At 45.3% G+C, this 13,936-nt stretch overlaps 1 long non-coding RNA gene across 2 annotated transcripts; it reads right to left on the bottom strand.

The window, feature by feature from the left end:
* Window positions 1-1,103: 1,103 nt before the first annotated feature.
* LOC116792363 lies at window positions 1,104-13,459 on the bottom strand. 2 transcript variants are annotated; one of them, XR_004359097.1, is made up of 4 exons: window positions 13,358-13,459; window positions 8,052-8,220; window positions 6,631-6,855; window positions 1,104-1,237 (listed from the first exon to the last, which is right to left on the bottom strand). It is a non-coding gene; the product is annotated as an uncharacterized LOC116792363 (long non-coding RNA). The 2 variants fall into 2 exon arrangements; XR_004359096.1 differs by lacking the exon at window positions 1,104-1,237 and adding an exon at window positions 5,268-5,366.
* Between the last annotated feature and the right edge of the window lie 477 nt (window positions 13,460-13,936).

The following is a 13,936-nucleotide window of genomic DNA, read 5'->3' as shown; positions in this document are numbered from 1 at the left end:
TGAACATAGAAGTGAGGGAAATGGTCAATACCCATCACCAGCCACAGAACCAGGTCCTGTGTGCTGCAAAAGGAGTTGAAGGAATCATTAGTGGTGGGTGTGCTGAGAAACCCATCAGAGAACTCACAGAACTTGGAGAGCAAATCCACTGGCTGCTGCTTTAAATTCTGCATTTGCATTAAAAATTCATCAGAGTATTTATAGCCAAGTTAAAATAAAGCACCACAAAACCCCGCTGGTGTTCAGGACCTGTTGCAATGGGCACCACAGGGAGCACCTCCTGCGGGTGATGGAGGAGGTGCTGAGCCCCAGGGGCTGCTGGCAGGGCTGGGCTGGTGCAGTGCTGCAATGCAGCTCTTGTGTAACCACCTCCCCCTGGAGCTGGGCACCAGCTCCTCACGCTGCTCAGGGAGGCAGAGCCGTGGGGGGAAGGCAGTGCCCACAGCCATGGAGGTGTCCCACCACTCCTGCAGGATTGCCAGCCTGCAGAAAGACTCAGTGATCCGAGCCAAGGGGAGCAGTCACTGCCTTTTGGCCTTTGGCTGGTCAAACATTAAATAAAACCCCCAAAAAACACCAGTAAAATGAATGCTCTGAGGAGTGACCCCAGCTCGGGGCTGGTGCTGTGTGGGACATTTTCAGAATGAGGGTGGGGAGGCCCTGGCACAGGTTGCCCAGAAAAGCTGTGGCTGCCCCATCCCTGGAAGTGTCCAAGGCCAGGTTGGAGCAGCCTGGGCCAGTGGAAGGTGTCCCTGCCCATGGCAGGGGGTGGAACTGGGTGGGCTTTAAGGTCCCTCTCAACCCAAACCATTCCGGGATTCTGTGATCTACAGCTCCCACTCCCAGAGAACCCTCTGGGAAGTGGAAGCTCCAAATATCAAAGAAAGAAAGGTGGCATTTGTCAAATTCATTACGTTCCTCAAATCCCCTCCTCGCTCCCTGTCCTCAGGAAGGTCAGTGGTGGTGTGGCCATGGCCCCCGTCCCACTGCCCTGGCCAGGAGGGGCTGGAAGCTCCACCACACCCCACAGGAAGGACAGATGGAGAGGTTTTAGGGGCTGTTCCTGCCCCTCAGGAATACATTTGTACCTTACCTTGGCCCAGAGCAGTGGCAATGCAACATCAGTCACGGGGAAGGTGCCGACGGTTCCTCGTGATGTGGCTCAAACCAGCCCGTGGGGTTTCCCACTGTCTGAGGGGCTCAGGGACTCCAGGCAGGTCAGGAGGTCAAAAAATACCTGTGAATAGAAGGTGACCTTTGCTATAACTATAGAACTTCTCATTTATTTATTAAGAGAATTAGAAAACCTAGAGAAGAACAGGGGGGTGTGAAGGAGCAGGGTCAGGCTCCTGAATTTCCTGGTGTTCTGGTTGACTCCTCCCAGAGTCTCCCCTTTCATTCACCCATTTAATTGTTGTTAGCAATGAATGCTCTGGACAGCAGTTGATAGGAGGAAATATGGAAATTCAGAGCTCACCCAACCACTGCAGAAATGTCTCTTCCCAGCTCTGCCCACTGATAGCAAAGCTGTCCTTTGATTGCAACACCTCCACGACTCGAAACTTCAACTTCTCCGGAGCAAAACTTATTCCAGCTGCACCAAATCGCTGCAGATAAAAGAATCCACATTTTCCTTCCCTACCCAGCCCTGCACTACAGAAATGCAGCAGAGCAGCTCAATTACCAACAGTTACAGCACAGCAGGATGTACAGTTTTCTAATTGAAGACTCCGAGATGCAAGCAATCAATAAAATAAAGAGAACATTTAGAAGAAATAAAAACATACCCTTGCATAAAATATATCCTCATTAGGAGAAGAGATGACTGCTCCAAAAAAAAAAAATCACCGAGGTGCTTCTGTGACAGGCAATTTTTAATCAAAGACAGTTCTATGCAAATTAAGGACAGCAAATCTCTGCAGAAATAATAAAGTCTGGCTTAACAGTACTATCCCTTTCCCTGTGTAGCTGCTGTGGATGCTCTTTTATAATTGGTGCTGGATGGTGTCCTTCAAAGATTGTTGCATGTTTTCCAAAGCAAGGACTTGGAAAAAAAAAATCACTAATAGAAAATTCAGATTTTGAGGTAATTCACAGAATGAAATTTTTAAAAAAATTATATATATATATAAAAATAATTCTAATTAATGATCATTGTGGAACACCATTAGGGGAATAAAACTGCAGGGGCAGAAGCTCCTGAGCTGTCCCACCCTGTCAGGAACACTTATTTTTGCTGTGCCACTGCTCCACAGCTCTTCACATCCTACAATACATCCAACAACATGGAAATTCATTCTCCAGCTGCCACAAAGCACTCATGAATTTAGTAACCACCTGGCAATGAAGGGGCTGTCTCAGGTTCTCTCAGGAGTGTTCTTGGAGTGGGGGAGGATTCATCTTTATTACACAATTCACCAGCTCCACTTCAGTTCCATTACTGCTGGATATGGGACCTTTGGGAAACAAGGAAAATATTTTGGGGTGGGTTTTTTGTTTGGGTTTTTTTTTGTCAAGTTCACCTTCGAGTTTTGGAAAATGTGGTTCCTTATTCTCCTCACTTGGACAGAATTTATACTTTTAGGGGAAATATACCATGGGGATCCACAGCTTCGTGAATCATAGAAATGTTTAGGTTGGAAAAGGCCTTGGAAAAAGCCTTGGAAGATCATCAGGTCCAACCAAACTTGCTAAGATTGAGAAGTTGGTGGGAGCAAGGGGTGCACAAACTATTCAGTATAAATTAAATTTAACTATTAATAATGGTTGCAGATTTCAAAAGGAGGGTGGTTTTTTTTTATTATTCTAATCAAAGTTTTGCCTGATTAATGGTGTTCCCTGGGAGGAGATGGCAAGTTTTATTTATTTTATTCCTCAGATGCCTCCAAAGTGGTGACATCTCTTATCTGTTAAACAGCAAACATCTTCTTCATTATTGGCACAGGTGGCTGCACATCAACATCTTCTTATCAGAACAAGGTAAACTGAAAAATATTGAAAATAAATCCAGTGAAACACTTGAGAAAAATCCTCAGTGCACGATGGGACAGGGAATTTAAACACCTTCCTTGGCTTTGTCCTCCAATTTACTGTAAAGTTTATTTTAAAGTGAGTCTGGTTTGAGTTATGATTAATGGTTTTGAAAAGGCTTTTTTTCAGCTGCACATACCAACAAAGGATTTGGAATTAATGCCCATCATCTAACTCCTTCCTTAATGGATTTTTAAGGTCCACTGCAAAGAATCAATCAATAGGAGGGGGAAAGCTCTGCCTGTAATCCATCCTGTCACGTCCAAGGTTCTGCTGTGAGCAGGGGATTTATGATCACCTGAAGGAACCGGAATTATTTGCAGCAATTAACAAAAGCAAAAGAATCATTTGGATTCGCTCCAGCCAGGATGCAAACACAGCAACTCAAAAAAAAAGCACCAAAAGTTGGGGTCTTTTGGTATTTAAAGAGTATTTTGTGAGTCTTCCCTCAAGAACTTCAGTGCTCGTGCACTGAATGTTTTCTCGTCAGGAAACATCTCATTTCCAGGCACTGTTGTCAGGACAAAATGACATTTGCAGGTTAATTTTGTACCTTGCACGACTGCACATGACAGTCCTGGAACCAGCAAGAACAAGGAAATTAAAGCATTTCCATGGATTTTCTCACTTTTTTCCCCTGCTATTGATTTTTGTCTTTAATTGATAACAATTAAAGAAATTTAACATTTTCTTAGCTCAGTTTTAATGTAGTTTTTTGGCAAATCATATGAAAGCTTTAATAAATTCATCCATTCAGCTTCTAGAGAAGCTTCCACTAACTGAGCTGGAACAGGGCAGGGACGAAGATTTTTGGGAATGCCACCAGAAAGGGGTTGGACAAATAGGAAATGCCTTTTTACAACACTATTGCTCTGGGAAAAGGACCTTTTTTAAACTTTTCAGTTGCCAAAAAGAATTAACAAGACTTTTTCATGGCACCAATGTAAATGATTGTCCGGAAGAAAATCAGCAAATCTGTAAAATTCCAAAAAAAAAGTTCTAAAATAACAACAATTTAGAGAACTCCTGAGATAAAAAAATACGAATTTGGTTTCCAAATGGAATCCACAGGCTCCTCTCCACTGATTCCATTGCTGCAGGTAAACACAGCATCAAGCTGGTAAAACCCCACATTAAAACTGGAACCACAAAACTCCCAAAGTCATTTTTTCTCTCTGATTCCCCAAAGGGGTGACAAGAACTCCGAACTTTTTTAGTGCCAAAACATTTTATGGGAAAATTCATCTTAGAAAAGGAGCTGTGCCCTCAAAGATATATTGAATTCCTGAGCTTGAAAGTCCTGGAGAGGGCAAAGAACAACTGGGCCACGTCCAAGGCATCAAAAAATAGCAGCAGCACTTTCATGTGAGCAATATCCAAAAATTTATCTCTTGCAGCAACAATAAAAGAGGTTGAAATGTGGATGGGATTGAGAGAGAGGTCTGAGCTGAGAAATACAAACCTTTAGGGGAGAGCACAAAAAAAAGGGAATTATTGCCAGACTTGGTTTCTTCTTGAAACACAGTCGGGGTGTGCAAATATGAGGTTCTGGTTGAGCATCTTGGAGTTGTTTCTGTTATTACTCCAGGATATTGAGGTGAAGTTTATTCAATGTACAGGTAAATATCCTCTCCCTGCCTGCTCAGGAACACAAAAGCCTTGCTATGAGCTCTAAAAACCACCTTCATTTCCTTTCTGCTCGTGTAACAGCTTGAGAAAGAAGATTTTTGGCCAAAGTCACCCATTTCTGCAAAAATTTATAAAACAGCTCCTGATCCGTGAATATTTCCAGCCTCTAAATAATCTTTAATTTGCTCCTTTTCTGTGCTGACCTGCGTTTTTGCTCACTTGTGAAAATTAATTAAGCATCTGAAGAGCCCAATCAGCCTTTTTGAGAAGAATGAAACATAAAAAGGGGTTTTGTTGAGTTCTCTGCATTTTCCCTCTCCCCATCCAGGCTACACTTCCCTCCCCTTTCCCTATAATGCAGAAAAACCCCGTGTAGGTCATAAGGCTGTTAAAGCAGAATATAGGTGAGTAATACATCAAGAGCACAGTAAACTATTAAACCCCAAAGATGTTTATCAAGCAGGATTAATCCCATACTCAAGCTCAGTTTTATTGATGCTGCAACATTAGTCTAAGGGGTTTTTTTGGAAATCACACAACATTTCCCAGGGGACAGATGAGACAAATAACACTGCAATAAAAATTCATCATATTTTCCTACCTTGGCTGTTCCTGTTGCTCTGCCAGAACTTTCACCCCCAATCTTTCAGCAAATAAAAATCCTCACATCAGTTTTGACTGAACGGCTCACACAGCATAAAATTGCACTTGAAAAAGGAAATAAATTGGCTATTTTCCTGCTGTTTGTACTTATCTAGGTACAGATGATCATTAAAACAGGGATATCCCATAGGGATGTGCCCATGGGCATTCTGGAATGAGCTCTGGAAGGAGCCTCTACACTTCAATCACCACTCTGGTTACTTTGCAGAAAATTAATTGTCTACGGTGTTTATGTAAATAGGGAAGTGAAGATTCCTGGGCACCCTTATCCATAAATTAAAATCAATGTTTCCTGCAGTTGTGGCTGTAAAGTGGAAATACAGCCTGACTGGATGTAATGAGGCATTTGTGTTCTCCATAACTCTAATTTACTGTTACTGCTCCAAGAACCAGCACCTCTTGTTTAGGCTGTTAAGTGACAATAAGTGCGGCTCAAATAAATCCTAATGAACACTCCTGGGTCACCTTACTGGATTTATGGGGCATAATCAGCATTACTTGAAACAACTGGAGTCTTTGGGGCTGCCTGGGACAGTCTGAGCCAGGGATTGGATCCTTCAGGACACATGGATGGATGGACAGGGGGATTCCTGAGGAGCCTGGTTTGGGAAGGGTGACATCCCCCTGAGGTTTTCTTGATAGCTGCCTTGGGAAAACCATTCCAGTGATTAAAATCAAACACAAGCCCTCTTCTCTCTTGCTGCCTTATTTCCACACACACACACAGTGGATCTTCTCCCAACACATTTCCCTGAACAAAACAATTCCAGGCACACGCTACAGAAAGGGCTCCATGTTTTGCTGCCAGGAAAATGCTAAACCCATAAGGGACACTTTTAGGAGTCAGACCAGGCTGTGGTTCCTTCCTTGCTTTGGAAGAAGAGCAGCTCCTCCTTCCAGCCACATCCACGGGGGACACGAGTGCTCCCAGGAAGCCCCAGTGGCCCTTCAGAAGCCTCTTAGCACCAGCAAAGCAGCTTTTTGGAAGGTCTTCCACTCAAGTGGTTCTCTCCAAAGACTGAGCCACCTCCTGTCTGCTATTCCCCTTCCAAAAATGTGCTGAGCAGGAGTTAAGGAGGGCACTGAGCCGGAGAGGGCCAGGGAAGGAAGAGAAGCCCTTGCTCAGATTCCCCCAGCTCAGAGCGTGAAATCCAAAGTCTAATTTAAGTCCTGTTGGCTCCAGTGAGACAATCCAGTCTCCACAGGCAGAGGATGGCAAGCCCTCCGTTTTTGTATCCCCTTACAATCCACAACAGTTCCCAAAAAATGTGAGGACATTTTGCTTTTCAATTAAAATAATATACTTACATAACACCACTGCTTTTCACACTGCTGGGCCTGGTCCTCCCTTCAGGAGCTTATCACTGTGATCCAGATTTCTTTATCCGCCTTTGTATCTCATTCCAAGGGAGCTGGGCAGGATTTCAATCCAGGACCAGAGTGTTTCCACAGAAAAGCCTCCCCAGCCCCATTATGTGTCTGAGCAGGGGGCATGTGGTGCAGACCATTGTCATGGTGCCCTCCTTCATCTTCCTGAAGCATAAAATAGAAAAATGCTTCAATTTTTAACCTATTTTTGAGCAAAATAAAAGCCTGACCTCTCTACAGTGCCTAAAGACTAATCTTGAAATCATGAGAAAGACTTTTATCATGACTCTTAATTCTTCAGTTGCTAATATTACACAGTGAAAGGCACTCACCACATGAGCCTCCCTTATGGAATGTGCTCTCCTATTTATTAAAAATAATATTATCACTACTGCCTATTTATTTAATGCTTTTCCTCTTCAAAGCACTTTTTAGGCATTAGCTAATTAATGTAATGACTTGTGATGTTTCAAGTGCTCCTCTCCTGGGCAGAGCTGGAGGGAGGGCGAGGAGAAGAGCTGGGATTTGCACAACCCCGGGCTCTCTGCAGCACCTCCAGTCTCTTCAGAGGGAGAGAGGAAAGCCAGGCCAGGATTTTGTGGCCCTTGGACACCTGTGGGATGCAGCAGAGGGAAGGGAATGCTGGGCAGCTGTTGGATGTGCAGCACTTTGGGTTAAACTCAGTGCTCCCAAACACAGAGCTCAGCACAGCCCAGCTAACGTGGCCCCTTGTGAAACCACCCCTACCTGTGCTGCTCATAACAAGGTGACATTTATGAAACTATTAACTTAATAATAACTCCATTATGCTTAACTGCAATCCCTCAGACATTGGCTCTGCAATGCATTCCCTCACCAAAGCTGTCAGAGTCATTTAAATATCATTAAACCGTAAGGAATGAGCTCTTTTCCCTGACCTGGGGAAGCTGCCTCAGCCTCCATCACAGCAGGGACTTTCTCCCCTTTTCCCTAAAGCCTCCTGCTGCTCCCATGGCACAGGACAGCCTGGAGAGTCCACCAAGATCCCAGAAAACGAGCAGAGATGGAGCTAGGAAAGCTGGGCAGACACAACCCCCAGGGAGGGGACATTTGTGCAGCACCAGGAGCCAGACAAGGCAGTTGCATTTTAAGTATATTTTACACACAGAAGGCAACTTCAAAACTTTCCTTATACCAAAAAGTGTTCTGTGTCACAGGAAAATTTTCAGTGGAACAAGAAAAAAAAAAATCTCCTGCTGGGTGACATCAGTAAGCACCCAAACCTGCACAAAAATTCTGGCTTTAAAAACAACCTAAACACAAACCAGCCCCATGGACAATTTAACATTATATGTGCAAAGGAAAGGCTTTTTCCAGCTTACCTTAATGATGGGAAAGGTGAAATTTGGCTTTAAACTACGTCCCAGTTAATAAAGCAAGAACTGTGTGCCTTGGGGCTTCCATTCCTCAGAGTTAACACAAAGATTCCAGCTGCTTCTGTCCAGGAGAATTGCACTCTAAACAGTTTTACTCCCCTGCAAGTCTTTTTTTCTGAATAGCAGATAAAATAAAATGAGGCACTTCTAGCACATAACTGTTCAAAATCACCTCTTTTTCTTATTCCTGGCTGGAAGCAGCAACCCAAGGGAAAAACCTGCCTTTGCAAAGAGCATCCTGCAACCCTTAACTGCTTGGAGCATCCCCATGCTTGGGAAAAACCCAAGGCATTTCTGCTCCAAATGTGTGTTTCTGGGTTATTTCCAGTCTCCAGGTTTTAAAGAGCAACATTTTTATTCCTTCAAAATGCCTTGCTATTGAAACTTATTTAGGGGATGTTTGAGGTTGGTTTTTTTTTTTTAATTCTTCCTTCCAGTCTCTTCTTTGCTTTGTGCCCTCACTAAAACTTTACTTGCAGAGCAGGAGGACAGAGCAACAGCACAATATATCTGTGTAAAACGTGCAGATGTGCTCGCCTACATCTGTATCATTAACAGTGATTAACAGAATATGGCACCTACAGACAAAATGCACCCACAGACCATCTTCTAACACCTCATTTTTGCAGGGTTATTTTTTCCTAAAGCCTGTGTTGGTGCCTTGGAACATGAAAGCTGCAATGCAGATTAGAGGGTTCATTTGAAGAAGCCTCTTTTAGGGGATGTGGATCTGTTATGTCACCCCTTTGGGTTTGTTCCTGGCTATTAGTTGTTGGTTCTTCTTTTCCACTATGGGAACTCTGTCAGATGAACATCCAAGTTGTTTTTTTAAACCTGTATCAACACTTTTTTGCTTAATGATTTGAACAGTGTATTCCTGGTCTGTGATTATTTTTGGCTCCTCCACAACCCCAGTAACACAGAAGTCATCATTTTGAGGCCTTTGTGAAGTGCCCTAATGAACAAGCACTGCTAGGAAATGAAGAACATGCCAAACTAGCAAAAAGCCACTCAGCTCATCAGGGATGCTCTGAATTCCATTGCTGCCATTTCCAACTAAAATGAAGCAAAGCCAGACTGCCCCAATCCAAGGAAAGCATCGGCCAGGTGAGAAATTAGGTCATGAAGCAAAAGTTTGCTTCGATGGGCCATGAGTAACTGGTGAGATTCCATGTCCTCAGAGCAAGTGTGTCCTGGCACAGCCACAGAGGGACTCTGAGATGGGAAATGTCTCCTCATTTCCTGCATTTCGGGAAATGCAGGAAGTGCTCAGGCACGTGGCTCCTCAGTATCATCTCAGGGACACAGGAATCCAGGAGTTAACCCAGTGCACAGTATTCCTGTGTCACTGCCCCTCCACAGGGAGGGTTCAGGGAGCTGCCAACCACACAGACACCAGCCTGCAGCTGGACAGACCTGGGAAATGGCCTCAATGTGCCAGGGGAGGGTCAGGTTGGATATCAGGAAAAATCTCTTCACTGGAAGAGTGTTTGAGGACTGGCACAGGCTGCCCAGGGAGGTGGGGGGGTCACCAGCCCTCCAGTGTTCAAACAACAAGTGGACGTGGCCCTTCACAACAGGGTCTGGCTGACAAGTCAAAGGTTGGGCTCAGTGTTCCTGGAGCTCTTTTCCAGCCCCAGTGACCCTGTGGATATGGAAGCCAGCTCAGGAGCTGGGGATCAGTGGAGCCACCGGGACTCTTCACCCCAGGCTGCCCAGGAAGGGTTCCCAAAGCTCCCCACCCCGTCTCCTACCCCAGTGAGGGTCCAGCCACCCCCTGCAGCTCCAGCCAGGCACAGGGGACACTTGTGGGGCCCAAATCCCTGGGGGGATGCGGGTGAGCAGCTGGAGCAGCTGGAGTAGCTGGGGCAGCAGATGCTCTGCAGCTCCCAGGACAGTGTCCTCTCCCCAAATCCCCAAAGCCACACTGTCCTTGGGAGCTTCAAAGCACAATCTGCTGAAGAAAGGCCACAACATCCCCCCAGGGGGGGCAGGAGGCCCTTCTCCCAGAAACTGCTGAGCTAACTAATTGCTAATTGCTCCCTGCTCATTACCACTGAAGATGGATGAAAGCTATGGAGACATAAACCACATCATTAAAGCAAGAGGTTGTGGAAACCAGGCTACACAAATCCTGTTTTATAACCAGATGTTTGAAAAGACATCCAAAAAGAGTTTTTCCTCACTGCAAGAAGCACGTGAGAAGTTTGCCTAATGGATTATCATGGATAATCCCTCATCCCCCCAAAATATCTTCGGTTCCCGGTCACCAACACGATGGGCTCACCCAAACTCTTCGGAAATTCCTTTGCTCTGGTTACAAAGCAAAGGAACAGATGGGAAAAAAAATCTCCCAAATCCCTCCTAGGCAGACAAAAAGAGAAATTCTCTCCCAAGGAAGAGCCAGGATGCAACTCCTGGATCCTCCCCACCCAACAGACACCTCCCAAGGAATGGGGTGTGAAAGGGCAGAGCCAGCATCTGGATGAACATCTGGAGTCATTCCCTGCACCTAAACCTACGGGAAGGGCTGGGAAGGACGCGTTGGAGGTGAGGAAGGGTCCAGCTGACAGTCCTGCGCCAGAGTTTCCCTCCAGATCCTTTATCCCTGCTGGAAGAACATGAGACAGTGTTTTCCTCTAACTCAGCAAGGAATATTCAGCTCTGTTTCAAACCCATGAGCCACCTCCCTCCCAACACTGATACTGATCTAAATATATTTAAATTGAACAATAATATAATTAAGCCCCTTTCTTGTCTTCAGTGTTTGTATTCTGAGGCTTTTAGAGGAAAATTTGAGATCTATCAAAGTATCTGGAAATGTACTAATTATTTCCATGATGATACGATCCCAAGTGGCAGAGTAAACATAATTACCCATATTAATAGAAAACAAAATCAGCAGCACTCCAAGGCTCTGTGGGCTTCAGATAGCAAATGCTGTCACAATTGATCATTCCCCACAAAAGGCTATTTATTATTCTTGTAAGTAAAACTGCACCCATTTAACAAGGAATCTCAGTGACCTGGTGTCTCTCCAGCATCTCCCTTAGTGAGAAAAGCTCAGAGTGAATGAAAAGCCCCCAGATTTTAAAGTTAGATTATTTTGACTTGATTGTGCCCTGCTTTGAAACCCTGCAGCTGGGTTTCAAACTTTTCTGGGTGTCAGAAACCTCGGGTATGGTTGTTAAAAAGCTAAGAAAGAAAGTGAAAGGATTTCACTGATTTCACTTTCTGCTGAAAATCCTCCTTTTCAGGGAGCTGAAGCGATATCGCTGGATCTTTTGTTACTTTTGTGAGCCTGTAAAGGTTTGCCTTTAAAAAAAAAACCAAGCAAAAGAACACCAAAATATGCAGACTCATGCTTAAAGCAAGATTTCCTCCTCTTTGCTTTCTGTAGGAGCCTTTACATGTTCCAGGAGTGTTTTACCTCTGCCTTTGAAGTGCTGGGAGATTTCCCTTCCACTCAGGGAGCACCTCCTGGGGCTGCAGCAGCTTTGTTCCCCAGCCCTGAAACAGCAGCTCTGCCTCTCAGAAATCTCACAGGGATGAAGTTCAGGGACAGGAATATTCCTGTGTGCTGGAACAGCACAACAGCACCATCCCAGCAGGGACCCAGCGGGGCTGTGGGGACAGGAGGGGACACGGGCAGGGAGGAAGGATGGAGCACCCCCTCTGCCTTCCCAGGACTCAGCAGGAGCTGCTGCCACTGACACCACAGATATTCCGTTTAGAACCCTGAGAGAACATTCCCTTCAACATCAGAATAAATGACAGGGATAAAAAGCCAAGGACAAACCCAAAGGCAGGCGGGACCTGCTGGAGGAGAACCTGACCCACCTGCTGAGGTTCCATCACCACAAAGCCACACTGGTGGCTCCTAAGGACACACAGCTGCCTCAAAAACAGGAATTTGCTCTTTTGCTACTACTACCCTGCACTTTGAACAAAATACACCATCACAGTCTTTCCCCCTTTGGTGTGGGAAGGATTGGATGCCATCGGAGTCAGCGGGACACCACACACCACCTTTAACCCCTCAGTGCTTCCCAAGGGCCTGAGTCAACACAGGAGTTGTTGTCTCATCCCCTTCCAGTATCACTGATCTACCTCGTTCCCAAAGGTAAAATCCAATTAGAAATTTAAATAATAATTAAATGAAAGCCTCGTAAATCTCAATTCATATATCCCACAATTCCCACCTTCCTCCCATGTCTCCCTGCTAAGCCTCCTCTGCCACAGCTTCTCCTTGCAGCTACCTCGGGTTTAGCATTAGGTGGTGAAGCATAAAATGCTATTTAAATACTATAATTTCAAGAGCAAGCAAAGAACATCCCATTTATCTTCACTAACCTTGAGTATGCCTGTCCCATCTAATGAAAAAAGTGATTGAAGGGACTTATTTCAGCTCACCATCCCAAGGTCCCCATAAAAGCTGAATGGTAATTTAATTAGTTTCCTTTCTGGTGATTAACTAGGAATTTCTGATCATTTAATCTGAGTGTAGTTTGATTCATTAAGTATCTGTTTCCATTTTTTTATGAGGTGATTAAATAACCCTGTCCAGGTACCCACCGTGGTTGGTGTGTTGTGGATTTTGTGGGAATCAGATGGGAAATACATAGGGTGGGAACTGCATTTCCAAACCTTTTTGGGGTTCTCCTGACTAGATGACAAATCAGCAGCTAATTTGGTCTGGCAGAGCTTGCAAACCAGGAGCCAGATCCTGCCCTGAGGAAAACCAGCAGGGGCCTGTGAGGCTGCTTTTCCCAGTGGCCCCGGTGTGATGCTACATTCCCTCTGCCTGACCCCCAGGAGGGGCAACACCTGCCCCAAACCAGGGCTGAGGACTGATGTCAAACCAGGGTCATTAAGTGGGAGATTCTCCCACTGCCCTCCTGCTCCAGTGCCATTTCTCCTGAGCAAAGCAATCCCTCCCTCTGCTGATCCATCATTGCCCCTCGGGACCAGGGAGGTTGTAACTGCTGGCCTGGCTCATAAAGGATGATTAAATAAATCTATTAAAGTGCTGGGAAGACTTAGAGTGCTATATACTTAACTTTTTATTTAGATTTAAAGCTTATTATAAAGACTGTACATGCTCTCCAGGCACCCATAGCAAAAAGGAAACTCATGATCCCTTCAAATGTTGCTTAGCACCATAATGGGATAAGGGAAGCTAAATTATCAGGCAGCTGATACTGCAGCAAAATACACTTCATCAACTCCACCCTCAGAGAAAATGGAAGTACCTCCAGCAGCCAAAGGACACCAGGGCAGGTTTCTGAGCACAAACACACTGTGGTTCACTTTAATCCATTCTGCCAGGATGGTGAGATGGGATTTGATTCTTTGTATGAAAGAAAAAATTAAGAAAATCCAGCAGCTGAACGGTGCCTCAATTCTCATTTTCTTTGTTTTGATCCCCAGATCAGATGGATATAAGGCCACCTGATCCCCCTGAATGGATTCCAGGGACACTCAATACAGCCATTCCCACCTCCAACCCCTGGAAAGCCAAACTGCAGCGCTCCAGGGAGGAACAAGGAATGTGAACATCCATCCAACACTTCCCGTGCTCCACACAACAGGGGATGCCTGTCCCAGCCTTCCAGCACTCCCTGAAGGTCCCCAGCTCACTGTCTGCACTGAGGCTGCACAGGAGCAGCTCAGCCCCACGGGCTGCTCCAGCTGCATCCCGGGATCCAGCAGCTCTGCCCAAGGAGCTGCTCTTCACCACAACCTTGAGGGAAGTTTCCCGTGTTCCCTTGAACTCCTTTTCATGTTTTCTGAGCCTGCACCTCGTAAGAAGTGTTATCCAGGTCACCAGG

This window comes from Chiroxiphia lanceolata, chromosome 11, assembly GCF_009829145.1.
Source record: "Chiroxiphia lanceolata isolate bChiLan1 chromosome 11, bChiLan1.pri, whole genome shotgun sequence".
Lineage (NCBI taxonomy): Eukaryota > Metazoa > Chordata > Aves > Passeriformes > Pipridae > Chiroxiphia > Chiroxiphia lanceolata.
Note: the sequence above shows the minus strand (reverse complement) of the source record. Positions and strands in the feature narration are given on the sequence as shown.